The sequence below is a fragment of the Tinamus guttatus genome, unplaced genomic scaffold (assembly GCF_059628265.1).
Source record: "Tinamus guttatus ecotype Peru unplaced genomic scaffold, ASM5962826v1 Tinamus_guttatus_pri_ptg001602l, whole genome shotgun sequence".
NCBI lineage: Eukaryota > Metazoa > Chordata > Aves > Tinamiformes > Tinamidae > Tinamus > Tinamus guttatus.
The window spans coordinates 1,524,097-1,550,730 of record NW_028290136.1 but is presented as its reverse complement, the minus strand read 5'-3'; the positions used below and the strand labels follow the sequence as shown (position 1 = coordinate 1,550,730).

Sequence of the window (26,634 nt, the reverse complement as noted above, 5' to 3'; positions counted from 1 at the left end):
ATGTTAGCACTCAATCACAAAGAATGTGTCTTTGAAATACAAATTCATAAAAAAAGACTGAAACTTTCATTTGGTCTAAGTGAATCTTTACCCCCATGGTCTCGGTTTAGAATTTTATAGTAAAGGTCTACTTTATACCTTCTGTTGGTCAAACAACTATTTTAAAAAGGCATTTAAAAGAAAACTATGCTTTTAAGAGTTCTTTAGCCCATTAGAATAAACAGGTGAAACACAAATGACCAAAGGTTCTGCTCTCATCTTGCCTTCCTGAAGATGTTTATTTTCAAAGTTAACTAAACGAAAAGGAGCAGAACTCATGGCAGGGACCAGATAAGGTAAAAAAAAAAAAAAAAAAAAAAAAAGATGAGCCAGCTTCTCAATAAATGGGTTTGCGAACAGTATTAGTGTGTATTGGGGCTGAATTAAAAGCTTTTTTTCTCTTTTAACGTGAACCAAGTGGTCATTGTTTGAAATCAAAACCAGGTAAAATCAGACAAACATTTAGTCTGTTTTTTACTCTTATTTTCTCTTAGTTTCCAAAGAAATTTAGCATTAGAGTGGAATTTGCTACGTAGCAAATATCTGTCTACTTTTCAGACACAGCTTATGCTTGCAAGATGTATATAAGATCCTGTAAGAAAATCAGCGTAAATAGCATGCAATGGAAGATCTCATGCAAGGGGAAAGCGATATATGGTTATGAAATGTTGCAGTGAGTTGATTTTATGCACTTGCACTTCACGACCACATACAAGCGCCAAGACATTTGTGTCCAAATGGTCTGTCCATGGTGACTTACGTGTGACACACAGGACCAGGGACGCCAGTTCCTCTTTCTTGACAACAGTAAATGGTCTTTGGACAGACCTTTGGTCTTGACATAAGCATCACATTCCTTAATTTTGTAGCTGGGAGCAATGTATTGGGAATAATGCCCTTCATTATCAATATTGACTATTCTTTTAAACCTGCACTTTACTTTCATTTGGTGCTTAAACACATGCATTTCCATTTATATGCTATTTCTACATTTTTTTTTCTTTTTTCTGGTACAAATTTGTATAATGACCTATTAGGACAGGTATATACTATTATCTCTGTTTTAATTCTGATTTTAAGTTTTTGGAGACAACTGAAATCTGGCTAAATGTTTGGCTATCTGCACAGCTCAGGTAGCAACTGTGCTGAAGTTATAGTGATAAATAGGATATGTGTAAGTAAAATGATGTGGTGACTGTTATTTGGTGGTTTTCTGTCAAAAAGTGTCATTTCAGGCAGGAAGAATTTCCTAGACGGCTCAACAGTTAACTTGAGGTTGGAATTGATTTGTGGCTTGGTAGTAATACCACCAAGGACAACATTCAAGGTACTTTTGCTTTTGATGCTTCCAAACCAAATATTGGATTATTTTTCACGTGCAATATGTTTCTTTGTTAGAAGCGCGATGCAGCTATTACATGCATTTTGCCTGGCTTAATTTTGCCTCACGCTGAAGTTAAGGATGAGGAGGCATATGTTCTAGATTGCTGTGGTAATCTAATCTTTTTTTCATCTCAGTGACAGCAGGTTCATCTTTAATTATTGATCAGCTTTGATTTGCGCAATAAGATACTTCCAAGTGGCATTTTCCATGACTATGGAGGTAAAGACTTTTTAAACTCAGATGTTGATACTTACCCATTCCAAGTCCGCTGTTAATTGAGGTTGGGGTTGAAAGCGTCCACCAGAAGAAACTCTGGTTCAGTGATGGCCATCCTGCGAGGAAGACTTGTGTGTTTTGGAAGAAGGAAGTTTATTTGAACAAATGAAGCTGCTAAACAACTGGCAGATCAAAAGGTCACTGTTCAACCTCTATGAAAGTGGCTTTTTAAAAGATTGGGTTAGACCTAATGATGTGAAGAGACCCATAAATTTGACTTTCCCACTTAGGGGGTGCAGCACCTTTGATCTCCGTGTAGCAGCTGAAATGATTGTCATTTCACAGTGAGAAACTGCAGAAGCAAGTTTGTCATTTGGGCAAAATCTGAAGTGACGTTTCCATTTATCTTCCTTGCAATCACATTTGCTGAAAGCATTACCAATCAAGGTGTTTTTGAAAGACTGGAAACAAAATTTTGGGTATTACCAAATACTATCAAGTGAGCAATTTAATAATTGAATACTTTTAAAGACTATTCAAACCTTTTTTTTAATGTTTTTTGGGAGGAGGAGGAAGAGGGGAATAAAAATACTTTAGTTGTATCAGTAATTTTAATGATAATGATAATGATTTTAAGCGAGGATTTGACTAAGAGAGAGCATGCAGTTGGCAGAAACAAAGTGGGGGGGATATATCAAACTGCTTTTTTTCCTTCTTTTTGTAGGCTTTCAGGAAGTGTATTTTAAAGGCTATATTGCAGGTAGTCAGCCCTGGAAGTGGAGGTTCCCTTTCTGTGAGGAACCATGCAGAACCCAGCTGTTTGTGTTTCACAGAAGCAGTGAGTGCAGGACATACAAATGATTGAAGATGGTGCAACTTGCAGAGGGCAAAAGTGTGAATGAGACTGTCTGTTTTACTTCTCTTGGAAAGAGAGTTGCATTTTATAATCCAGTGCCTAAAAACCGCTTCATCTGCTGCCAAAAAATTAATTGGAATTAACACAGGCGTGCTGCTCGTGGAGTGGGGCTTTTACAATAGCTGGAGGGAAAGACAGAGACAAATGGGACTCGGTTCAAAAGGGAGGGAAGTTGGGTGCTAAGGCCTCTCGGGGGCTCTTTAAAGTACCAGATTTCCTGTGTTGAGATTGGGATGCTGCCTGGGCTGCCTCCAGGCAACCTATACCTCATATCTGTGGAAATTTCTTTATGTGCTTTACTGATTAATATGCTTTAAACAGCTTCTCCAGGTAACAAACGTCTACCTGAAGACCAAGCTATAAAGAAGATAGTGAAACATGTTGCTCTTCCCAGGCCCGTGTGTGTCTTGCCTCTTTCAAAAGCCCTTGCTCTTAGGTGAGTTTTACCTGGTGCTGTTTGAGCAGCAGTGAACACGGGCTCATCTGTCACCCTGCACCTGAGCAAAGGGGAGAGTGACAGCAGGGCTGAGACGGGAGTGTGGGAATCTCCTACGGCTTTCCCTTGAAGGAACTGTCCCTTCCTTCCTCCCTCTCTCTTCCCTCCCTCATGAATGAACTTAGGAGCTACTAGTGCATAAACTCATGTTCTGTTGGTTTTATAGATTCAGTTTTATCCATTTTAGAGAGGAAAATTGATTTTAACATTCTCGAAAATTTGTTCATACTTAAAACAATTCTTCAACAAAATAAATCATCTTAGAGTTTCATATAGTTAGACAAAGTTTCTGTGAATTCCATCAAAACTGTATTTCTACTCTATTGATTTTTTTATTAATAGTTGCTATTTAATGTCTTAGCAGAAATATGCCCTAGAAGTGCCTGTTCTGATAAGAACTGATACACTAGGATGACTTTGCTATGAAGTGTCTACACTTACAATGTTCCAATTCATTGCCTACAATGAAAAGGAGATTCTTACCATAGTATCAGTATTGCCTGTGCTAGGCTGAGATCTAACTGAAGAAGAGGAATGTTTCGCTGTGTAAAAAATTAACTTTTGAAGAAAATGCTCATTGTTTAAAGGTCATGTGAGCCTTAACACCAAAGCTCTAAAGAGCTCATAGACAAAGCAAGATTGATATTAAGTGAATGGCTGCAGAAGACAGATGCCATGTTTGTATGTGTTTAGCAACACCTTGCTCTGAGCTGTCATTTTATTTTTACAGTACTGTATCATCAATAATGTGCTGACTCATTCTTAATCCATTTGCTGTTACACTGCATGCCACACTGTATTAGATTCCAGAAGAATGCGTGATCATATTCAAAACCTGAGCTAATAGTTAAGGTAGAGACAGACACTTGCATATCTATTAAGAATTTCTAAAACTTAGTTATCTCAAGACACAGGTGCAAGTTATTTTGAGAGATTAGAGTGAGAACAAGACAGGAGTGGGAGGGAAAATGCATTTTCTAACACCCACTTCCTAAGAGGAAGTTAATTCTGTCTCTCAAGCTGTTGGCCAAACTATTGTTAAGAGACTGTTGCAATTTTGGATATAATTAATAATGCTAAAATATATCAATTTTATGTAAATGTACTGAGACATTATGACTTTTGCTGACAGTTGCTCTCACTGAATTTCACAAGGAATTATCTATTTTTAAGCTGGAGAAAAGCATGGTATAGACCATGCAGAGTTGTGTGATTTTGGGTAGAGAATGGCAAGTAACTGTGTCTGATTCGTGGCTCAGCCTCACGTCAGTGTGTTCCATATTTAACACAGGTAGCAGCTTTCTCAAGAGGTTTTGTGCAAATGACTGAATGGCAACCTGAGTCACATTCCCAGGCAGTTCAGGAGGAGTTCTCATTGGCATGAGGATTTTTGTCTTTAATTTCAGTGTAATTCAAAATATAAATCCAATTTGCAAGTGTTGGTGTGCAGATTGATTTCATAAGGTGGAATCCAGAATGCCTTTTTTGAGTAACTAAATGCTTGGACATTAACAAATGCAAGTGGAAAGCCGAATCTAATTGTAACAATATGCCAGGGAGTGATAGCTGGAAAGGCGTCAGTTACGCAGTCCCAAGGCTGGCAGCATTTTCATTTCTGAATGTTTTTATCTGCATCTCTAGTATCTTACTGGTGAAGAGGTTTTTGACATGGCATGCGATGCTTCTGAGACCCCTTTACACGGCATATGACACAGCATGTCATAAAAGCAGGGTTCGGGGGCAGCGTTGTGAGCAAAAGCATGTCTGGATTGCTCTAGGACAGGCGGACACTCAATTTCTTAGGGTAATGATACCTTCTACCATGAGGATGGTTCACAAAATGGAAAATAACTTCATGCTTTTTGGATAGAATATCTTCTGTTCCTCTCCTCTCATGAGGCTGTGGCTGAGTGAAGTTCTCCCTAACCAAACCTGAAGTAAGCAATGCAGCCCTGGGAGTTTGTTGCAGTGAGAAGTTTGGCTCAATTTGAGTCGAGAGGGAAATGCAGAGTGTTCAAAAGCCCAAGCATCTCTTACCAAAGTGTACTTTGAAGTAGGTTTCATAGCTATTCTGTTAGACCAGCCATGAGTTGACCTTGGCATGTGCATGAATGTAATGTTAGTAAAACCGTTAATGTTGTACTGAACTTGTTTATTATCGCTAACCGGCCTTCAGTGCATATTCTGTCTCCCATAGATGGGACTTAGTGCCAAAAACACAGATGTTTCATGGGAGAGATAATTGTTCTCTGTGCATCTAAGCACTCTTAGTCTGGAACCCAGGTTTTCAGCTAATGCTTTTTGGAAACTGCCCTAGTCCATTAGATGAAAACTGAAAATGCTGCATAATAGAAAACTCAGAGGAAGTCCACAGCAGTGAGCAGTGGTTAAAACCTGCCAGGAAGCTCTAGCAGTAATCACCAGCTTGCAGACAAGTCCCCTCCCAAAACCAAGGAGCGAAGCCAGCGGGCAGAGCGATGCAGGCAGCTCCCACGGCGTTCATCGTTGCGCCGCCGTTCGCACGGCGGGATGGTCGGGGCAGGCGTCGCGTGCCCCGAGCAGGAGCAGGTGGGTTCCCTCTCGGACCCAAGCCAGTGGTGGGCGGTAATGACACCGATCCCTAAATGAGCTTTTAAAGGGGGCAATACTTCATCGCTGGCACCGTTGTCAACACGCAGACGTCCCTTCCCTCTGTTTCGAGAGGAAGGCGATTAGTTGCAGATTAAGAGTGATGACAGAGTCGAGCTCAAAGCACGCCCTCCGCAGTGTCAACAGGCCTTAATGATAACGTAGTACCACTTCTCTTAAAGAGCTTCACGTCTTATTCAACGTAAATGGTAAAAATGTGGCATTTTAGAGCCAATGATGTATTTTTCTATTGACTCTGTCATAGTAGCCAGTTGCTGAAAGAAGAGATGTTTGTCGGATCCCGTTTTCCTCAGTGATTCATCAGGCAGCAGCAGTTGGTGTATGCGGTATCAGAATGGGAATAAATAACTTAGAGGAATGCCCTGAGCAGTGCAGTGTTTCATTAAACCGCCATCAACACGAATGTCACTCCCGGTGTCAAAGATTTGGGGTGTGTTTCCTCAAATATGTGTTCAGTACTTTGCAAATCAGCAGGACTCACAAAATAGGAATGTTAATGAGTTAAATGGATAAGAAAAGCAGAACTATGCAGTCTCATTCTTCCTGCTGTAGGAGCTTTACACTCCTTGGAAGCACCAGCACCATCAATTCAGTCTTTTCTCTTACTTTTAACTTCTGTATTTTTACTGAATTGCAGTCATTCTAAGGGGAAAAATCTATTTAGTAACTGACCGTTCAGTAATTCAACATGCAGAATGAAGTACAATTATTCTATTGATATAGCATACATTACGACCTAGTAACATGAATGTGTACAGATTGACATAGCAGTAATAAGTAAGTGGATTAATCAGGATTTGGGAAGGGATGGGGGCTAACCAAATGCATATACTCAACAAGTCGGTGTATTTCTGGCTGGTATGAGCCAGTAGATCTATGGCCTGGACCCACGTGCTGATTTTGGATGTGTTTTAGGTGCCATCTATGGACTACAGAGAGTGGTATATGGCTTTAGGTTTTAAAATATCTGAGCAAGATTAGTTTTAACTACTGTGCATTTTTATATCCCTATTGTGTATTTGTAAGTAGGCACATCAGGTTTATACACTTCCCTCTTGAAATTAGATACTGGCCAATGTTACAGGAGCTAAACACATTTTCTAATGGGAAACTGTAGGGAGGTTTCATACTGACTGGAGGTGCCTGATTTAGCAGGCTAATCTGTGTGCCTGGAGAGGGAGGGTTCAGTGTATCTTGTAGCCTTTTCTTTGTGAAATGTAATTTTCCATTAAAATTCCATTTCATACTCAAATTGAAGTAATTGTGCAAGATTTTCAGTGTGAAATGTATTCTCCAGGGTCTGCTGGAAGGAAAGACAAGTATTTCTTATTAATACCTCTTTATACACAGTAGCGAGCACTCACAAAAGTTCTGCTAGGGAGCAGTCTTTGCATAATCTTAAGCAGATAAAAACTGTATGCAGTAGAGTTTATTAGGAAATTAGGAGGCACAGTGATGATAGTTTTTAATAGATATTCTTGTAGTTATTAGTTTTGTTGCTTCATATGCCAGTCGTTCTGCCCACCTGACACTGTTTTCCACCATGTCATGCTGCTCTCTTCTGCCTAAATACAGCAAAAATACCAAAAAAACCACTCGGAGTAGTCTGGAGGGCACAGCAGCCCTCCAATTCAAGGTGCGTTGAGAGTAGAGGTTACAAAATTTTGCTGTCGAGAGAAGGAGAAGAGGGGACTTTGAGGAATATTCAGAGAACACTGTTAGCCGATATTTATCACATAACAGCCGTCACCTACTGAGAGCGGCATGCGAAATAAGGTAAAAAGTGCAAGCTGGGCACAAAACTGCCCGTGGCTGAAACTGCTGCAGTGTATACTTTCCTTCCTCAGCAGGCGTGGGAAGTGCAGATTTCTCCGTTTCTTACAAAATTATGATCAGTAAAATGTTACTACAGCATCTTATGTGAATGAATGGTTAACCAATTACACAAATAACTAAATGAGAGAGTGGTGGATAGGAAGAGCCTGGCAATTACAGGTCAGATAGCTCTGTAGCATGGACTCCTTGAGGGAGCATGGCTTTAGCCAGTAAAGGCCATGAGTCCCAGAGGCTTTGAGACGTTTATTTAGGATTATGGTTGTAACAATAATTACGTATTTTGTATTGTATTTTTGTTATATACATCATAGAGTTGTTCCTGGCACGAAAGTGCAGCCCAAGCATAATTTTCTAATGCTTCATTTGCTAATGGAGCAGTGTAAACCAACTTATTAGACACACAATTGACAGGGAATGTTATTGAACTTAATTTACTAAATATGCTAAGTGCATGAATGCAGTCTTATAAGGAAAATTCATGGTTCTTCTCCCCTTCATCTCAACTGACACATCACAAATGCCCGATGATTTTGGAATATTTTATGAGTCAACATTTTCCTCTCTTCTCTCCAGGATAAACTCAGCACAAGATGATTCCTGTGTGTTCTCCCAGATCTGGCACTGCAACCTGTTTGGAAGGCTCACGTGGGCTGTGTGTTTTGCTTTATAATTGAAATCACTACTCCATTCCTCAGTATAGGGGACAATAAAATCGGGATATTGGAAACCTGAAAAGAAATCTAAAAAGTCTAGCAAGCAATTAGAAATGAGCATTGTTTCAACTGTTGTGTGTTTTTTCTTCTTAAGAGATACAGAACTTTGAGAATAATGAAGCATATTCTTGTGTCCGTCTTCATAGACTGTTTGACTCATGGTTTTCTTTCATTATAGCTTCTCTTAAAATGGATTCCAGAGAACATAAATGTAATTTGCTTAGCCGGTTCATGTAGTTTTTCTCTTGAGTGTTAGGTCTTTTCTAAATCCTGTTGGAAAAAAAATGCTTGACAAGGCTTTTGATGAAACATTTTGAATGATTTCCTGGTCAAATGAAAACTTGATATGTGGGCAACCTGTAAGTACTTACATTACTAGTTGTATTAATTTAGACTTCATTTTATGATGGTGATACTTTTCTCTCTATTTTTAATGGTGAGAAGTTGATACTAGAGGACAGTTTACAGAGGCAGAATGGAAATATTATCCTGTATCTTGCTGGTTGTAACCTTGATGCAAGTGTCTGTCAGGTGCTTTGTGTTCTTGAATTTGAAGGAAAAGCAGCGCACCCAAGCAGTGTCCCTGCGGTGCATATACACAACCATATACGAATGGGAGAGTATTCGGTAATGATACAGGTAGGTAGCTACTAGCTACTCAAACTCACGAATATCCTTTCAGTCCTTGACCTCCACTTTGCATTTATTTGGGTTATGGGCATTAGCTTCATCTTAAATTGTTTTCAAGGCATCCAGGCATTTTCTCTGTCTTCAAACATACTCCCTGGGAATGAAGAATGTGCACAAAGAGCCTGCAAATGCAACTCCCCATTAAAAATCAAACATCCATGAATATTATATGAGTGAGAAATGACCATTCCCACTAGTCAGAAAACATAATAAAGCCAGCTGAGGTCTCAGGCTGAGTATTTTTATCACTTATTAAGCCACCGACTTAAAAAAATACAGAAAGTGAAACGAAAGTATAACTTATAATGCAGGATAGTGCCCTAAGCTGTGCATTTTATAATGCTGTATATTAACAAAAAAAAATCTATAATCAATTAACAAAGGTCATTTATCCCTGCTGAAATTCTGATTTTGAGTAGTATGCAGTCCCATGCACATTAATTTCCACTGACATTTGCCTCTCCCTCTCCCTCTCTCTCTCTCTGTCTCTCCCCACAAGCACCCGTGTTAAGGGAGCCAAAGTTTATTAGTCACAATAGGAGATGATCTTAAATACTTCTTGCTTTGAATTTAAATAGGGCCAGCCTAGCTACTTGGAAATTAAAATTAAATCCCAAATTAGTACTCTTGATTATGGAAGAGAGTGCAAGGGAGCAGTCGCGTGTGGTATTTCTGAACAAGGTAACCTTTTCCTTGATGCTGCTCCACACCGTGCGTGGTGGCTACTCATGCTGGTCCAGCTTGTGGAGGGTCTTTCGTACCCGCACAGCAGTGGGAAAGGGACCTCCTTTCCACCTGCCCTTGCCACAGGTTGACTGAGCGTTGCAGTGCTAACCTCGGGGCAAGGCACAGGCAGCTTCTTAGCCATCAGTGTCTGGGGAAAGGGGCTCCACATACGCTGTTTGGATGCACTGGGCCGCAAGGAGCAGTGAGCTGGGGGCGGGTTGACTGTAACTTTAGCATTTCTCTTACTGCGTCAAGGACTCTGGTGCGATATGACGTGAAGAACAGAGTAGGTGTGAATTTGTGCCACTAACTCAGATTTGTCCAAGCTCTTTTTGACAGGTTAATGTGACAGCAGCGGGAATTATGCAGTGTTGTCCATCTTCCCAGAGTTGGCATGGAAGCATATAGCCAACATCTAGCCATTTTTCGTGTTCTGTACTGTAGCAGAGTCAGTTGCGGGCTGATGGTGCACCTGGGCCTGAGCTGGACCCAGTGGGTGCCAGGGGCTGGAGAGTGTGGCTGCCATTAGTAGTGTAGTATTGAAAGAACTGCTGTGAAATTGCACAGAGAATAATAATGCAGGTTTCTGAGGAGATGCTGTGTGAGCTGCCGTGAGTTTGGCGTAGCCGCACATCATCCTGCTATGACATGGATTTGACCAGGGATGGTTATTGTGCTGAAAAATGAATGCCGGGACTTAAGTACATTTCGTGTTTGCTACTTCTGAAGGCAAATTGGAAAGGTAAGAGTATCTTGGAGTGAAGCGCCTGCATATCACTTGTTATTTATGTTTGACTGACAAACTATATCAGATTTTGATATCTCTTCTTTCTTTAATAACTCCTGAATTTATAAACAGTCCGATGCATAGAGCTAGTGCAGGCATATTTAAAAATAAGAGAACTCAAGATGGAAAAAAACACCCATTTTTGACTATTTTGTTCCTAAATTGCACTATATTAACACATTCTGGAAGAACTATTTGAAACTTTTACAAAAGATATGTGCTGTGGCTTAGAGTGTAATTCTGTATTTTAACTCATGAAGTTAGAAAAAAGTCTTGGTAAGAGACAATTCTCTTCCAAATCTTTAAGTACAATACCATGAAATTAGACAAGTGTTTCCTTTAAAGTTTAAACCTTTCTAAAAGGTTTTAATTAGCAATTTAATGACCAATACAGAGAATGGGGCTGTGTTTTCTCATTAAATGAAATGAAATAACACATTTTGATTTCTTAAGCTATGCTCTGGTTGTGACAAGTATGAATATGTTTCTAAGAGTGCTGATTAGCCTTTTGGCCTCATGGTTTGATATTTTGTCATTCTTTTATGGAAATTCCTGGGTGCCTCCCATCAGGATTATTGGAATTTGGAACCTTATCTATAATTGTCTACCAATAGGGGTGACATGATGTCTCTTCGCTGCATTAACTTTATCGTTCGCTGTAAAACATTAACACAGCAAAAATCTGAGCTTGTAAATGAGAGGCATGTCTTCATCTTGATCAGAGAAATGAAATTTGTAATTCAAATGAGAAAAGTTAATGAACTTAATGCACAGGCCGGAAAAAGTGTTGTAATGTGCCAATTTGATCCGTCTTTGGATGCTTCCAAACATTCCCATTAAGGTATTGATTGTGTCCATTTAGCAAAGTGAAGGGGACAGCGAACTCTGTAATGGTTTACACGTAACACCAATCGTGTCTGGACCCCTAACTAATTTAAAAACATAGCTATTTATGCTGATAGGCTTCTTTGGGAGGCCAAAAAGTGTTGTTAGTAAAAGAAGCAGCCTTCTGTGTATATTCGTATGCGTACAGAATTTAACATTCCCAAGTTTAAATGGTGATGGAGGCCCTTAGCATTACGAATAATAATGAAGATCTCTTATAACTGATTACTGTGGTTTTAAGGAAGAATTTTACAAGGAGACATAATGTTGTGGTCGTGATGATAGCGTGAAAATTCAAATTCGGCTATTTGCCTTATTTCCATACTCCTTAACGCCAGTTGTCATTTCATGTGCCCTCAGTGGTGGTTGCCGCTGTTGTGCCAAGGAGATGGAGTCGAACTTATACATACAAAGAGCGGGGTCTTGGCTGAAACCCCGTGTCATCGCCCCCCTTGGAGGGGATGGGAATGGAGAGAGGTAAAGAGGGAGAGCAAAGGGAAACCTCTCCCTGGCTGATGGAGAAGCACCTCCAGGCCAACGTCCTCGCCAGCGCAGCAGGGGCTTCCCTCAGCTCCCAGGGAGCGTGTGGGGACCCTGCTGGGCCTCCCTGCTCGCGCTGCTCTAGCCCCATCGGCACCCGTGTGATGAGCTGCTGGGATGGGGCCTTGTCAGCTGGTAGCTTTACGTGTGTGTGTTTTATCCTGCTCCATGGGTTGCCAGTGACTGCCTTGGGCCGCGACAGCTGTGGGGCACTGAAGGGAAAAAGGGGGGAAAAGATGTGGGAAAAAGCCATGAGGTGAAGAGTGGTCGAGGCATCCATGGCAGCTGCTTTCTGACACTGGTGGTGGTCAGAATCTGTCTGCACAGAACTGTGAGACAAGAGCTCTTGGAGCACCAGGGAAAGCCACTGTTGCAGGATCCTTGGGGTGTTCAGGTAAAAAGTTAGGAATTTTCAAGCAAGAGGCAGGCTACGGAATTGGAAATGGGCCCTTGGCATTACAAGCACTAAGGCTCAGGGTTTCCTGCCTTTCTCAGCTCCCAAATGAACTCATTTATCACCTGAAAGACAATCAAGATGTTAGTGTTGCCTTCTCTCAGGTGAAGGTCATCTGTAGGAGGTACCATGTATGTTAAAAAGACGCGGGCTTCAAAAGATTGCAGATAGTACCAAGGGACTCTGCCGTCTATGGAGGAGATTTGGTTCAGTAATAGCCCCGATTGATTGCGAGGAGACTCGTGTAGAGACGAGATGTTTATGAATGAGCTGGTAGCAGCTGCTGACTTAGCACCTCGTGACAGGTAGCGAGAGTGAAGCACTGAAATACCAGGACCGTTGGAAATCTGAAGTTTTTGTGAGCGGTGAAGCGAGCCTCCTAATCACCCTTATCTTCCTTTGGCAATGAGGAATTTCGTCCCTGGGAAGATTCATGCCCCACATGTTGTGAATAACCTGTTTGCTTAACTCGCAGGATGGTGCGAGGCAGCTTGCAGTACCTTTTACTATATCACCAGGCTAATTGTGTACATTTTTAGGTTACTGGGTGATGTATAAACAGATGTGGACTTTGTGTTTAACAAACTGTTCTGTTTGCCAGGCAGCATTTTCGGTATGTAAATACATTGTAGTTCATTTTAAATAGAGCCACTTTTAACACAGTATGCATAAATTTTCTCCAAAATGCAGCTCTATATAAATGCAAGTCTACAAGGGCTAAGTAATACAAAAATACATGCTGTTTATTTTCTTTAATAATGAAACTAAATCACTGCATGTAAACACTAATCAAGAAAATAAATCTGCTAAACTTATTGTGTGCTGGAGTGCATATTCCAACAGGATGGGGAGGGGGTAAGGTATTTTACATGGAAATAGAGGACTTTACAAAGCCCCCGCCAGCTTTCTCACACGTTTAAGTTTGCAAGACCTCGAAAGTGCTTGGAAGGTAGCTGGTGTTAAATGCAGACCTTGAGCAGCGGCATGCTTGAACATAGAGCGAGTCAGTGTACTATTGATTGGAGTGCGGGGGGATAAATGTGTGGCTTCTGCCCTTAATGGAAGCTGATTGTTCAGGGATGTGCCGGCAAGGCTGGTCGATTCTTTAGCTGTTGTTTACTGGGGAGGACGATATCAATTTTCCAGGGGGATGATTGGTGGGACGTCAAGGCTGTCACCCTTTTCTTCTCATCACTGACAGACAGCTGAGTGACAATTACGGTGATGGGACATTGTCTGCATTGGCATATACACCAGAGGATAACTGGCAAACAAAAAAAGGCAGCAGTGCTTTAAAAAAGATATAATCAGCAGTTGTCAGGACTAGTTACATATATGATGTCTGAATAACAAGGCCAGAGTGCCCTGCCTCAGACACTGACATATACTGTACTGGGTATTCCTCAGCCCGCAGAAATTAGCCCTGGGAAAGTTATTGACTGTTGCTAGAAGTCAGTGGTGCCTAATTGGGAATTAAGCTTCAAGGGACTCACTGTTTTCGTGTGACATTCTTTCCCGGAAAATAAGAATAGAGCTCTTTTTACAGAACTCTGTAAAAAGGCATCTCTGGAGATGCCTACCAAATTTTAAAGCTAAAAATCCTCCTGAAGTGTATACTTAGCTGGTTCTAGAGATCCTGTGCTGGAATTTCTTCTGCATACTAGGCAGATAGCTGACCAAAGAGTAAACTGTTACTGTACTTTGATTTTAACCTAAAGTAAAGCTATCAGTAGTGCTCACGTAGATTCAGCTGAACTCTAAGTTCTTCAGAAAACTAAAATCTCTACTTATTTTACACTGCATAGGTACATATACTATGTGTACATATGTACTTCTCCTGAAATAATATCTGCTATTAAAGATCATTTTGCAGAAGGCTTTGTCTTGCTCTCTAAAATCAAAGATAAAGCTTCTTTGATGTTAGTCACGTGTATTAAGAAACGTATCTAGTCATCCATCGTGCTAACTGCTGTCATTTTTTATTGCCCTTGGAAGTTATGAGATGAGACTGAGGCTATAGAAAAAACAGAGAGCAAAGGAATGCTGTATATGTAGACATAAGTGTTAGACTTACAGTACAAAATAGTGTAAATCTAACACTGCCTGCCTATCTCCAGTCAACTGTATTCTCCTCCTGTCTTGCCAGGCAGAAGCTCTCAGTTGAGTAGACCTTTTAAAAGGACATTGATTGGTTTATTTTCTTCAAACCTCAAATAATGTTTTGCCAGTACACGTGCGCTTACTTCAAACTTCTTGCCTCAAATGTGCATCCTGCTGAGACCTTTCCCCGGTCTGGTTTCTCGGGAAGCAAGCTCGGGAAAGAGCAAAGCGTTCAGCTGCCACCTACCCTGTAAGGCAGGAGAGGCAACTGAGGCAGCTGCTTTCCCAATGACCGTGCTCTTTTACAAGGGGCCTGTGTCTCAGGACCCTGCTTAGAATGAATTAAAACCAAAAAGAAGCAGTGCTTGATAGTTCACCAAAACCGTGCCTCTGCAAACACGAATGTATGAATACACTGAGGGAGTGCGAATGTTTTCTGTCAGACCTACAAATTATCATTGGAAAAGTGATCTAGAGAATCTTTGCAATTAAGAAGGGATAGCCTGAATGTTTTTCAGGCTAAGTAATATTATGTGAAAAGCATTGTAGTGCTGCTTGGGTAGCCTCCATACCGACTGCAATTGTAAAGGCTAGTAATTGTGTCTGCTTTGTAGAATACACATTTACACAATCATAGTAGTATGTACAGATTGCTATGAAGGCCACATATATGTTAATTTTCTGAAATTATATTCTTTTATCTCTGAAATGTTTCAAAATAAATTCTTATTTCAAGGTAAGAATAGATAATTTTAGTTATCCTATTTAACGTATTAGTTCTCTAACTGGTACCCGTTCTGTTTTATGTTCTGGATATCGGTGAAGCAGTTGCTAACAGGGAGCTTTGCTGCTGCTGTTGCCGGCAGCATGTGATGGAGACACTTGAGCCACTGGAGCTGTTACAATGAGATCTGGAAGTTGCCCGCTGCTGACAGCACCCAGGTTTGGTGACAATGTTGTCTGTGAAGGCAATCAATCCAGTGTAGCTTCTTTCAGGCATGATAAAGGGGATGTAGTTTGCACCTTCCTGATACAATAATTCTCCAATTTAAATTAATTTCCTTGCTACCTCTGTTCCTACTGTCTACCGCTGATACTTGGTCCTCATCTAATGACATTGCTCTGGGCGGGAGGATGTTTGTTTTCTTTTTGTGATTCTTGAATTTCTGGTGTTCCTCCTCCTAAATAGCATTGTATTAGTGAGTTTAGAGGACCCTTTACAACTAAGCGTCATGATTTGAGACCTATTAGTTCCAGGTACAAGGAAAATTTTATAACAAATGGCACTTTGGGAAGAACTGCCTGCTGCAGTGGAGATATAACAATATGACATATGAAGTTGGCTGTCTCCCAACTGAATGGCATTAGAGAATTGCATCAGACACTTACCTTCTCTTTTCTGTTCTTTCTGAAATTGTATTTTCCTTGGGTATTTTTTTTCTTTTTCCATGCTATAGTGTATTTTTTTTTCAGTTGGTGCTCGATGTGGAAGTCTGTGATACAGGGCTTTTTACATTTTTTACTTCAAAGCAATGCCTCTCCAGCCTCCTGGAGAATCCCAGTGCGTGTGATTAACGCGGGAGGTTATTTTTGATAAGTCTCCTAAAAACGCCAGATAAACGTGATTATTAATTTCCTCTTTGAAGCCACCGGCTAATTGATTTTGCAGTGTGCTCATTAAAAATAGATCCTTTGCCTTTCCGAGGGGAAACCCCAGGCAGGGCAGACTCCTCGGGGAGGCCGCGGACTGACCGCTCCGTGAGGCGGAGCGGGCGCGCGGCCTGTTGCAGCGGCGCTCTGTTTGCCTCCTCTCCCCGCAGATAAACATTTGCAAGGCAAATAATAAATTAGCCATTAGTCAGGAGAGCCCCTGTGTTTGATGAACCCTGAATAGAGTGGAGATGTCAGGTAAGGAGGCCGCGTAGGCGGGCAGCGCGGACGGAGCCCTGTGGAAAGGGCTGCTGGCCGTCCTGGAAGCTTCTGCGCTGCCTATTCAAGGGGCTTCTTCCAAGATTAAAGGAAAAAAAAGGCCGAAGACGTGAGGCAACCAGAGGCGGCCAGTTTTCAGAACCACAGTATTATGCAGGCTTTCTTCTCAATTAAACCCACAGCCTTGTTCCAATGCACACAGGGATGGGATGATGCAGAGAGGAGAAAAAAAAAGAAGAAAAGCAGTTTTAGAGCAACAGTACAGAAAGCCCTGTTATTACCAAATTATTCCAAGCATTTGTTTGCTCAGGCTTAATGGTCTTGTTGCATTTTTGGGTGAAAGATCACCTCTCTGATTGGCAGTATTCCTTAAAGATTAATTTCTACTACATTGACAGGCTAGACTTCATTTACACTACAAATACATTTACACTATAAATAAAAGCCTCGAAACTCCCTGGGAAAGAAGCAAACAATTTTGTCTCTGTTATTACTCAGGGAATTTTACTGAAGATTGGGCGTACTTTAATGGCTGCATTTTTTAAACAACTGAAAATAATGACCGACTCTTGCAGTTGCCTTTCTTGGGTGCTTGACATGAGCACTATGCTAGAATGACTAAATAGGCTAGGCGGGCTTTAGGTGGTAGATTGACTAATAATTGTGTAATTGTTATCTGAAAATTATTACTGTAGATGTATTTTTCTTCATAGTAGAAGTGGAGCTTATATATTTTTTTTTTTAAAAAAAGGAAAATAAATAATTTGAAGGTCTTCCGTAAGGTTTCCGAATTTGAAATAGGACTTACGATATTTTTCTTTTTAACAGGCAGGAAAAAAAAATCTCTTTTCCAATTTTACATCAGTTGTTTGGAAACACAGTCTGAACTCTATTTTTGAACGTGTTCTTAGCCTTCAGGTGTTACAAGACAGAGTCTGTTCTATCTGAAACAAACTAATCTGTTGCATTCTTTTAAAGCTTTTTTTTTTTTAAAAAATGAAAATTCAGTTAGAAATTTTTAAAGTAATCAGAGCACCTGAGACCTTTCGTTTCCATCTGCATCTACCCAGCACAGTGCAGTTTCTAAAATGAATTTCCTACCTCTCAGAGGATCATCACGTTTGTAAGATCAGACGAGTTATTGTTCATCTCAGGGCTTGCACTGGATCTTGAAATCCTTTAAATCATTAATGTTAAATTAACACTTGGTCAGTTCATTAGTGGGGACTCAGGCAAGCCCTTTATTTAGAAAAAAAAAAAAAAAAAAAAGTTACATATGACTAGTTGCTTTCTCATAAAAGTAAGAGGTTTAGAAATAAAAGACTACTGATTACCGGTTTATTGCTTGTTTATCGTGCATGCAGATTACCTAATGAGACTTGGGCTAAGCAGTACAGCTTATTGTCAGCATTGCTGTTTGAAATGGGAATTACTTTTCTCGACATTTATGCAGTTGACTTCAAAGAGAATCTGCATGACTTTCCTTATGTGGTTTGGAAAATAACAAAATCCCCTTTTAAGGTATATTTTTTTGAAGTAGCATTATGCTCATCAATTGTGTTAACAGCCCGAGGTCCGATCTGTCCCTAAAAGGCTTACACTGTAACCTTCATCATTTCAATACTGCTGGAAATTCTGCTGCAGGTGAATGTCTCAGCAGGAGAAAGGTTTCTCCCCACAGTTCTCTTGAAAATTGAAAATAGAGTCTTTATCAGAAAAAAAATCTCTGAGACAGAAGGAGAGAAAGGCGGCCAACTTTTGCATATATAGTAAAATATATACATATTTTTTAACAATTAGAAAGAAAAGGGAGCAAAAATCCAAGAAATCTTTTTTTTTTTTTCCATGCATATAGTCCTGAATAACTATGGAAAGACTTTTTTTTTAAAGTTAACTTTAATAATACACTTGCCCTGACTTTACTTGCCAGCTTTTGTAGGTCACAGATTTTTTTTTTTAATCTTCCTATATACAGACAAGAAAACCCACTGAGAGAGAAAGTGAGAGGAAATGTTCCCAAATGTAGATGTGTCCTCCTTTGTCTTGTGATCATGGCAAATCTCAACAGCTATTTATAAAATGATAACCCCCTGTCCATTCTTGCTCAGGAGTGTGATTCCAAAATAAAGGTGACCTTCTAGATCTCAGTTTCTAAGGATAAGGCAGGTTCTTAGCCAAATCTCAAAGTGTCGCACTAGCCTTTAATGTATGTTTCAAGAATAAAAACGTGTATATATATATAGCTTAGTAAAATAAATACATACATGTAGTAATGGAAGCATGGTATGGGATTATAATAGTTCCTTGAAAATTTTTATGAGCCTGTTTTGATACAAAGTCCTCTGTGTGTTGTAGCTAATAAGTCTGTAATTTGACCAGAAAGATTTGAGGCCCCAAAACGTGTGCAGGAAGCTCCAAATCCCCTGAGTCTGTCAGAAGAGTGACCTTGGAAGCATAACTGTGTAGCGGAGAGGCCAGAAGATTCGTGAGTGGAGTGTTTCGGACTCCCTGCCATTTTGTATTGGACAAAGATGGGATTTGTGTCTTATCCAGATGTGGAAATCGAGCTCTGCCTCTGTTGTACAACTGTATTACTAGGTAGTGATATCAAAGCCCCTTCCAAGAGGGTTCCTGTGGTCAGACATGGGACAAAGACAGGGGACAGGATGGCTGGAAGTCAGATGTGAAGAGAATTTGCCTTTTAAACCTTTAGGATCTCTATTGCTTCAGACCACTGAAGAATGTGTGTCCTCAAAAACAGAGGCTTATAAACACAGGTCACTTACTTAAACTCTCTAATAGTTTTTATATGGGATTTTTACCTCATGTAAAGAGGCTTTGATGGCAATAGAGGGAAAAGAAGGTGTAGCAAGTTTGGCTCTGTTAGTGTCTCCAGTTTGCAGTCCAGAGACTGGAGTCTTTGAAATAATTTGAAGAATGGAAAGAATTTGATTAAAACAACAAGAAAAAAACTTTTATTTAATTATTTTAATGTGATTTTTAGTTTGTTTTAAATGCATTTTGCTTTTCATCTGAACTTTCAGCTTTTTTTAGACTGTATCTGTTTTAGGCTTTTGTGGAAGACAGCTCTTTATTATACAATATTTTAAATACACATTGTAAATTAACACTTTTGATCTTGCAATTATTTTACAAAAAAAAGTGGGGGGGAGTGGTTGGGTATATTTTGGTAGTGTCAACCCTTGGAAGGGGGATGAAAAGGACTTGTTTGTGTCCTACATATGCAGTCTTTAAACTGGCTTCTTTCCTTTGATTAATTTCATCAATTACTCAATAGTATCTTAGACACTAACTAGAAGGGGTAGATTTAGCAGAATTTTGAAGCGCTTCTTGAATTAAATGCAGCTGACTTGCACATAGCTTTATGCAAAGCCACCTACTTCATGGAACCCTGAAGCATGTTTGTCTGTAGATGACCTGCCAGATATTTGTGACTAAGTTCATTTTTGCAAATGGCCTTTGACTACATACACTGCTTTTCTATTCTTCAGCTGATTAGCGAAGCTCAAGAAAAAGAAATTTTAATATTTTAGTACCATGCTACAAAATAGTATGTGCATTACGCAACAAAATAGGTTTAGCCTTAGACTGCGCACCTGCCGCACAGTTTTGCGTTAGAAGAAATGTTTTCCTATGCTACTCCAGGGCACCTGAGTCTTTCTTGCTCCCAAGTGTTGCCACTCCTGCTTTGGTCTTTCCCCTTTATGTTAGAGATTTTTTAATTATCCAAAGAGTGGCCATACTGGGAGGAGGAGAAGGAAATAAAGGGAACTCTTCCCCCTGTTCCAGGGGAGGATCCCGGCTTGGCGCTGGAGGGGCAGCTCCTGCCTCCAAGGCTGGTGTGAAACATCTCCTCAGGGGAGCTGCCCGCAGGGGACTCGGGCGGCCCACGAGGAACTCGCAGCACTCGCAGCTCTTGGCTGGTGGAGGGCTGACGTACTCCCCTCGCTCCTTTAAACATACCAGTTTGTTTCTCCTACTGCTTTTGAGGGAATTATGCCTCGTGGTAGTTGTTTGAAAGGCAAGTGCAGGTCCTTGAGAGGGATCAGTGCAGATGGGAATGCTTCCCAGGAGCAGAGCGCGGTGGAAAGGCTGCTCTAACTCACCCCGTGCCTGGAGGGTTTAGGGCATCCGCTCCGACTCCTGTTGTTCTTCCTTGATTCTGAAGGCAGACTTTGTCCCAAAGCAGGGCTGCGGACTAACGGGGCAGGGGGTGGGGAGAGAGGGGTGTCAGGTTGCCAAACTTTAGTCAGAAAGCACATTTTCCACATTTTAATCTCAACCTCATTTTAATTTAAATCAGACAGTGCAATTTGACACGTGCTTCCTTGGTCTTGGAGTCAGATAAGGAGGTGTCATTTTATACAGGGCAGTTCAGCCTACGGGCTTTGCCCGTACCATTGTAGCAGTTAAAATAGAAGGAAATGTATACTTCACTTCTTTGCCCCACTTCAGCTTTCGAGAACTAGATGTGTATCTTCTCCTTCGCTGCCGTTTTGCATGAGAGCCCCCACGGAGCACATTTCCGGACATTCTGGAAAGCGATTTGTTTTCCTCATTGTCGCTAAGGGGGTGGTTTTGAAGTAGGGTGGCTTTTCCACAGCAGTTGTGCTTGCCAAAGGTGAAGTCCGGGGGAGGTTTTAGAAGGAGCCGTCCCTGGCGGCTGCGGAAGGGTGGTGTGCGTGGGTTGGTGTGCTGAGCAGATAGGGCTGCTCTAACTGGAGTCCATTTGTGATTAGATAAGCAATAGTGACAGGAACAGTGAGCTAGTGGCTCCCCTCCAACAAGAGCTATTGACCGAACATTAGGGTTTGCATGAGACGGTGATACAGTCGATAAAGGCATCAGGCCTCGTTTGGAGTAACGCTGCCGATTCCTCTGTAATTTGCCGCCTGGAAACCAGCCACAGACATTTCAGGCTCGTGTTTAGGGCCGATGAGATCTAGAGCGAACATTTAATCGTCTGTTTACTAGCGAACCACGTGTAGCGAGGACGCAGCGCCACAGAAAGATAATTCTCTGAAGGCTTTCCAGCAGCAAGGCTTTGTTTTAGCTGTATCGCAGTTCAAAGCTACAGCTTGATATGGATTGTTCATTTTGTAAACTGTAGCTCAAGGCAACCTTTTAAACCTTTGATGGGTGATTTTTGAGTTTTGATTTTTTTTAAGATACACTGGTTGTTTATCTTGGTACTAGAAAATGCTGTGTATTCATTTCCCAAATTACAGCGAAGTCTCAGTTCTTCAAAGTCTCCTCGATGGGAAGGGACACATACTCGCCTCTCTGTAGCCTCTCCAATGGAGTTCCTCCTGACTGCAGGTGTCTGCCGGTGGCAAGCAATGTGCAGGACTGGAGCTCTTCTGCCAACTTCCTCCTCTCTTCTTCGGCAAACTTTTTATAGAGAGTGTTTTACAAATGCAGTGAGTGTTTTCTTTTCCTGGGTAATTCATGCAGTGATTTAAGGAAATGCATTTTGGTTTTGTTTGGAATGTTATTGAACATGTACTTAGTGGTAGGTGATTTGCTTCATACCAGGAATACAGGCTAAGAACAGTCAGGTAAAATACAGCTTCAAGTGCTGTAAGGTCATGGAAGTCAATGAAAACTACTGGAGAGGAGGGATATGTTTTACTAGTAGACAAAGAAGGACTGTGTGGAGATGTGAAAGCTGGGATCAACACTGCCTGCAGTGATCACCAGATAGTGGAGGTCAAGCAAACTTGGGCCTCTTTAGGGACCTACTTGGAGGAATCCCATGAGTTAGTGTCCTGAGAGGAAGGGGACCCCAAGAGAGCTGGTTAATGCTCAAGCATCACTTCCTCCAAGCCCAAGTTCAATGCATTCCTATGAGTAAGAAATCGAGAGGAGACAGGAGGCCTGCAGACAAGCAGCTCCTAGCAAAGTTCAAGCAGAAAAAGGAAGTACACGGAATGTGGAAAAAGAGACAGGCCAATTGGGAGGCGTGTGGGGACACTGCCAGAGAATGCAGGAATGTGGTGAGGAAGGCCAAGGACCCTTTGGAATCGAATCTGTCAAGAGATGGCAAGGACAACAAGAAGGTCTTCACTGAATACATCAGTAGGAAATGGAAGACTAGGGAAAATGTGGGCCCACTGGTGAATGGGGCTGGGACCCTAGTGAAGAAGGCTGTAGAGAGGTGAAGTTGTTGAATGCCTCCTTTGCTTCAGTCTTCACTGCTAAGACCAGCCCTCTGGAATCCAAGACCCTGGAGACTGGGTAGAAAGTCTGGAGAAAGGACAACATTCCCTTGGTCAGGGAAGATTGGGTTAGCAGTCAGTTAGGCAAATTGGACACACACGAATCCATTGGTCCTGATGAGGTGCACCCATGAGTGCAGAGGGAGCTGGCAGATGTTGCTGATAGTCCACTCTTTATCGTCTTTAAAAGCTTATGGAGGACAGGAGAGGTGCCTGAGGCTGGAAGAACGCCAGTGTCACTAGCTCTCAAAAGGGGCAGAAGGAGGACCCAGGGAAATACAAGCCAGTCAGCCCCACATCTGGATGCTCTGGGTGACCCTGATTGTGTGGAGGGCTGGACTAGCTGATCTCCAGAGGCCCCTTCCAACCTCAACCATTCTGTGGTTCTGCGTTACTCAGAAGTATGTTCTTTTTCTTTTTACCTAATCTTTCAGGAATGTATTTGATTTTTGTATGATTTCCCTGTGGTTCTATTTCCAGAAAATTATGTAGCCCAGGTATCTGAAGAAAAATCTCATCCCATTCAATAGCCTTTGGAACTAACTAAATAGAAGTGATTCAATACAAAAATAAATAAAGCATCAGATTAGCTTAGAAGATAGGGGATATAAGGCTTTTAACTTCTTGGATTTTCATTTATTCACTTTTTTTTTTTTTTTAATATCCAGTTGTAATTTGAATCCTTTGTGGAAAGAAATGGGCAACTAACTAAGTAATTACAGCAGGAAAGATTACATATCACAGTAAAGCAAGCACTGTTACCCAAGTCATCACAAACCCTAACTGCAGTTTTATTGCTCTGGAGGAGGTCAAGTGTAACCTTTTCAGCAAACTTACCCGTTAATTGAATTGACTAGGCATGTGAGGAGATGCTTTTGCCCATACTGTATTTTCTGCATGGAAATGAGATCGGTTTCTACCGTTGTTGCATGGGAAAGTTGAGGAATTCTATCAATTCTGATTAATATTATAGAACCACTGAGGTTATGTGATCTTTTTCAGGCTCCTTCAGGAGTGTATCCAGCATAGCGGGTAACAGCTGGAGAGCTACCCTTCCTTTCACTTTGGAGATGGTGTATTACGGTGCAATCAGCTTGGGACAGTCGATGAGCCAAAGTTCAGGAAAACAATGTGTATAGGAAGGAGCTCGGGTGCAATACAAAGTCTAGAAAAGAGGTTGTTGCAATTTGCCAGAAATTCAGACATTCTCCTTGCTGCCTGACAAAGGCGCTAACAGGAAAGACAGAAAAAAAGCAGCTCTTGCTTGCATCTTGTGTTGCTGGCATCAACACAGCACATCGGGTTTATTGGATGCACTTGAACTGGGCACACTTGTAGAATTCAAATTCTGCCACAGAGCCTAGTTTTGACAACTCCTCCTCTCTCTGGAAAGGGAATGCCTTCTTGCTTGATATTTGGCTTTCAAAGGTGTTATCATTGTCCTCACTAAAAAGGGGAAATTATTTTGTATAATCCAAATGTTAATGACATCTCTGACTTTAGAGATGAGTAATAAAAGGAAACCATGCCTCAACATCTGATGTAGACCAGCTCTGTGGCAGAACATCCTGTGCTTTCCTGACAACAAACTGTCAGACATGAGCCCAGCCTTGGAGCTGGGCTTTGGGCTTATGGAACCTCTTGTCATTGTACTTGGTTAGCTAAAGGCCATCTGGATGTGGGAGCCTTTGTGGCAGTGTGCACCCACTCTAGCGGGTTCTGCTCGAGCTCAAATTCACCCATCCACTCTTTGAGGTCGTTCAAGAAGACGAGTTTTCTCAGCTGTCCCGTAGCTCTGTTGATAGTTCTCCTCTAGCATTAGAAATACTCACGTCTACTGTCAAGTTGATTAGCATAACTTCTTAATGACTGTTCCTATATTTATCTAAAACTTGAAAAAAAATGTTATGCCCTTGATTTGTGATTTATGTTGAAAGCAAAAAAAAACACACAAAGTGACAAGTGTGCTTCATGAAGATTTATTTTCCGAAGGTTGGGGTGAATTGTGACTAATACAGCCTTTCCAGGGTTACTTTGGGAGAGAGATGTAAAGAAGAGTAGGTTGCAAGTTGGAGCTGCTAAAGGACTAAATTAACAATGGCCTAATTTGGACATTTAAAGACTTTGATTTAAAGGAGAAGCCATGCCACTGGGGAGATTAACATAGCGAAACTGTTTTCCGCTTTGTTGGAGGGCACTCTTTTCCTCAAAACGGAATACCCCTCAGCTAGTGCTGCAGATCATACACAGATACCTTCAGGCTCTTACAGCTGCTCATTGCAGTGATTTAATTAAATTAATTAAGCCAGAACAGTATTTGGGCAATGAGTAAGTTATCAAAATAGATGTAAGAGGAGAACCAAAACAGTGTCACTCTCCAGATATTGCGTCTTGTGTATGGGAAGCTTCCCTGTCCTCCGGTGATCATCCTGTATAAAAATCTGGTTGTACTAAAGTCCTGAGAATAGTTGAGCATGGAATTCACTGCCAGGTGCATTTGAGGTGGGACTGATTTTAGAGACAAGCTGCTGGGCCAGAACTGCTCTAATGAATGATAATATGAGAAGGTACAAGAATGGATGCGACACCCGAGGATGGTTAGCCTGCCTAACACACAAGAGAGGCTGAAAGTTGAAAGCTGAGGTTTGGATTTCTTGTCAGTAATTATGCCTACAGTTCTTTTCAGAGGCCTGTGTGGGTGATACCACAGAAAGAAAGGGGAAGTTTGCTTCAACATGCTTTGAGCAAGTTGCCAATGTCAGCCCCTGAAGTGCCACTGGCAGTGGGGCATGTCCTCACTAGCCTTTTCAGGGCGCTGCCAGTGTGAGAGGGTCTGCTGGGTTCTTGTAGTTTCCTGATGCTCAATGGTTACAGGCTTGAATGCCATGAGTTAGATGAAGGTATGTCTTCTAGCTAACTATCCTTCACTGGTAAAGGACTTTGCACTTCACAAATGAGGCATTTGAGTATACTTTACAGCAGCTGATGCTTATATTTAAGATTTAAGTGATGGGATGATCACTATTTACATCTATACACACAGTACTTACATAGCAAAGAGGAGAGAAGTTGAAGTCCTGCAGGACATCTTCATATTTTATTCATAATGGATTGAAGCCCAAATTTTGTCATGAACGTTTTGAACTTAGAGTATTTATGCTGCTTCAGAGATGTTTTGTTTTTGTTTTGTGTTTATTGTATGGTTGTCTTTGGAAACTGAGTCAAACTACTTTTGGATTAAAAGTTTGTTGCGTATCTTCTTGAAGTTGCTCTTTTGTGCCCTGGTTAGTATCCTCCTTGTTCTGGAAGAAACCTCAACTGCCTTTCCCATTTAAATTGCAAGATTGCTGTTTAAGCAAATGCATCCTTATCAAGGCGTACACCCACCAGGTAAAACCTGCGAGGTCATCTGAAAGTCTGGTGAGTAAACAATGCTTGTGCTCATGATGTACACCAGGCAACGGGCATATACCTAAACGGTTTTATATTTAGACCATGTGTTTTTTGTTTTACATTTTTCACAACATTTACTTCATAAAAGACTCTCACCAGACACCAAAAATCACTTGTCATTAACATGCAGCTGCCTTTAAGGTGAAAGGTAAGTCCGTAATACCGCTTCCTGTGCAGGAAGCAGGTAAGTGCGGTTAAGTAACCTCCTATAGCTTCAGTTTATTAGGTGGGCAGAATGTAATTAGGTAAATTGGAATTTGGACTGGAGGCTGAGAGAAAATGCCATGAGGTATTTAATAACAAGAGGAATTCTTCAAAAGACAGGGCTCTCAGAAATGCAGTTCTACCTCGTGTCAGCCTTGAGGTGTGGACTAAACAGCACATTGCCTCTGATACCAGAGCTATTGAAGTTTACTGGGGGCGAGGAAAAAAATCCCCTGTCTACAGCAGCAACTGGATCTGTCCCTTGGAGGGAAAGGTGTCAGCTCCTGAATCATCGCGCAGCTTCTGGTGCGCCTGTGTTTTCCTTGCAGGACTCCCATCCAAACAGCGGCGGCACGATCGCGCTCCAGCGCGCGAGGT

General features: G+C 41.3%; 1 protein-coding gene across 1 annotated transcript in view; it reads left to right on the top strand.

Annotated features, from left to right (window-relative positions):
• Positions 1-26,634, top strand: part of ROBO2 (roundabout guidance receptor 2) — a 415,201-nt gene that overhangs the window by 74,713 nt on the left and 313,854 nt on the right. The gene's annotated exons all lie outside the window — the stretch shown is intronic.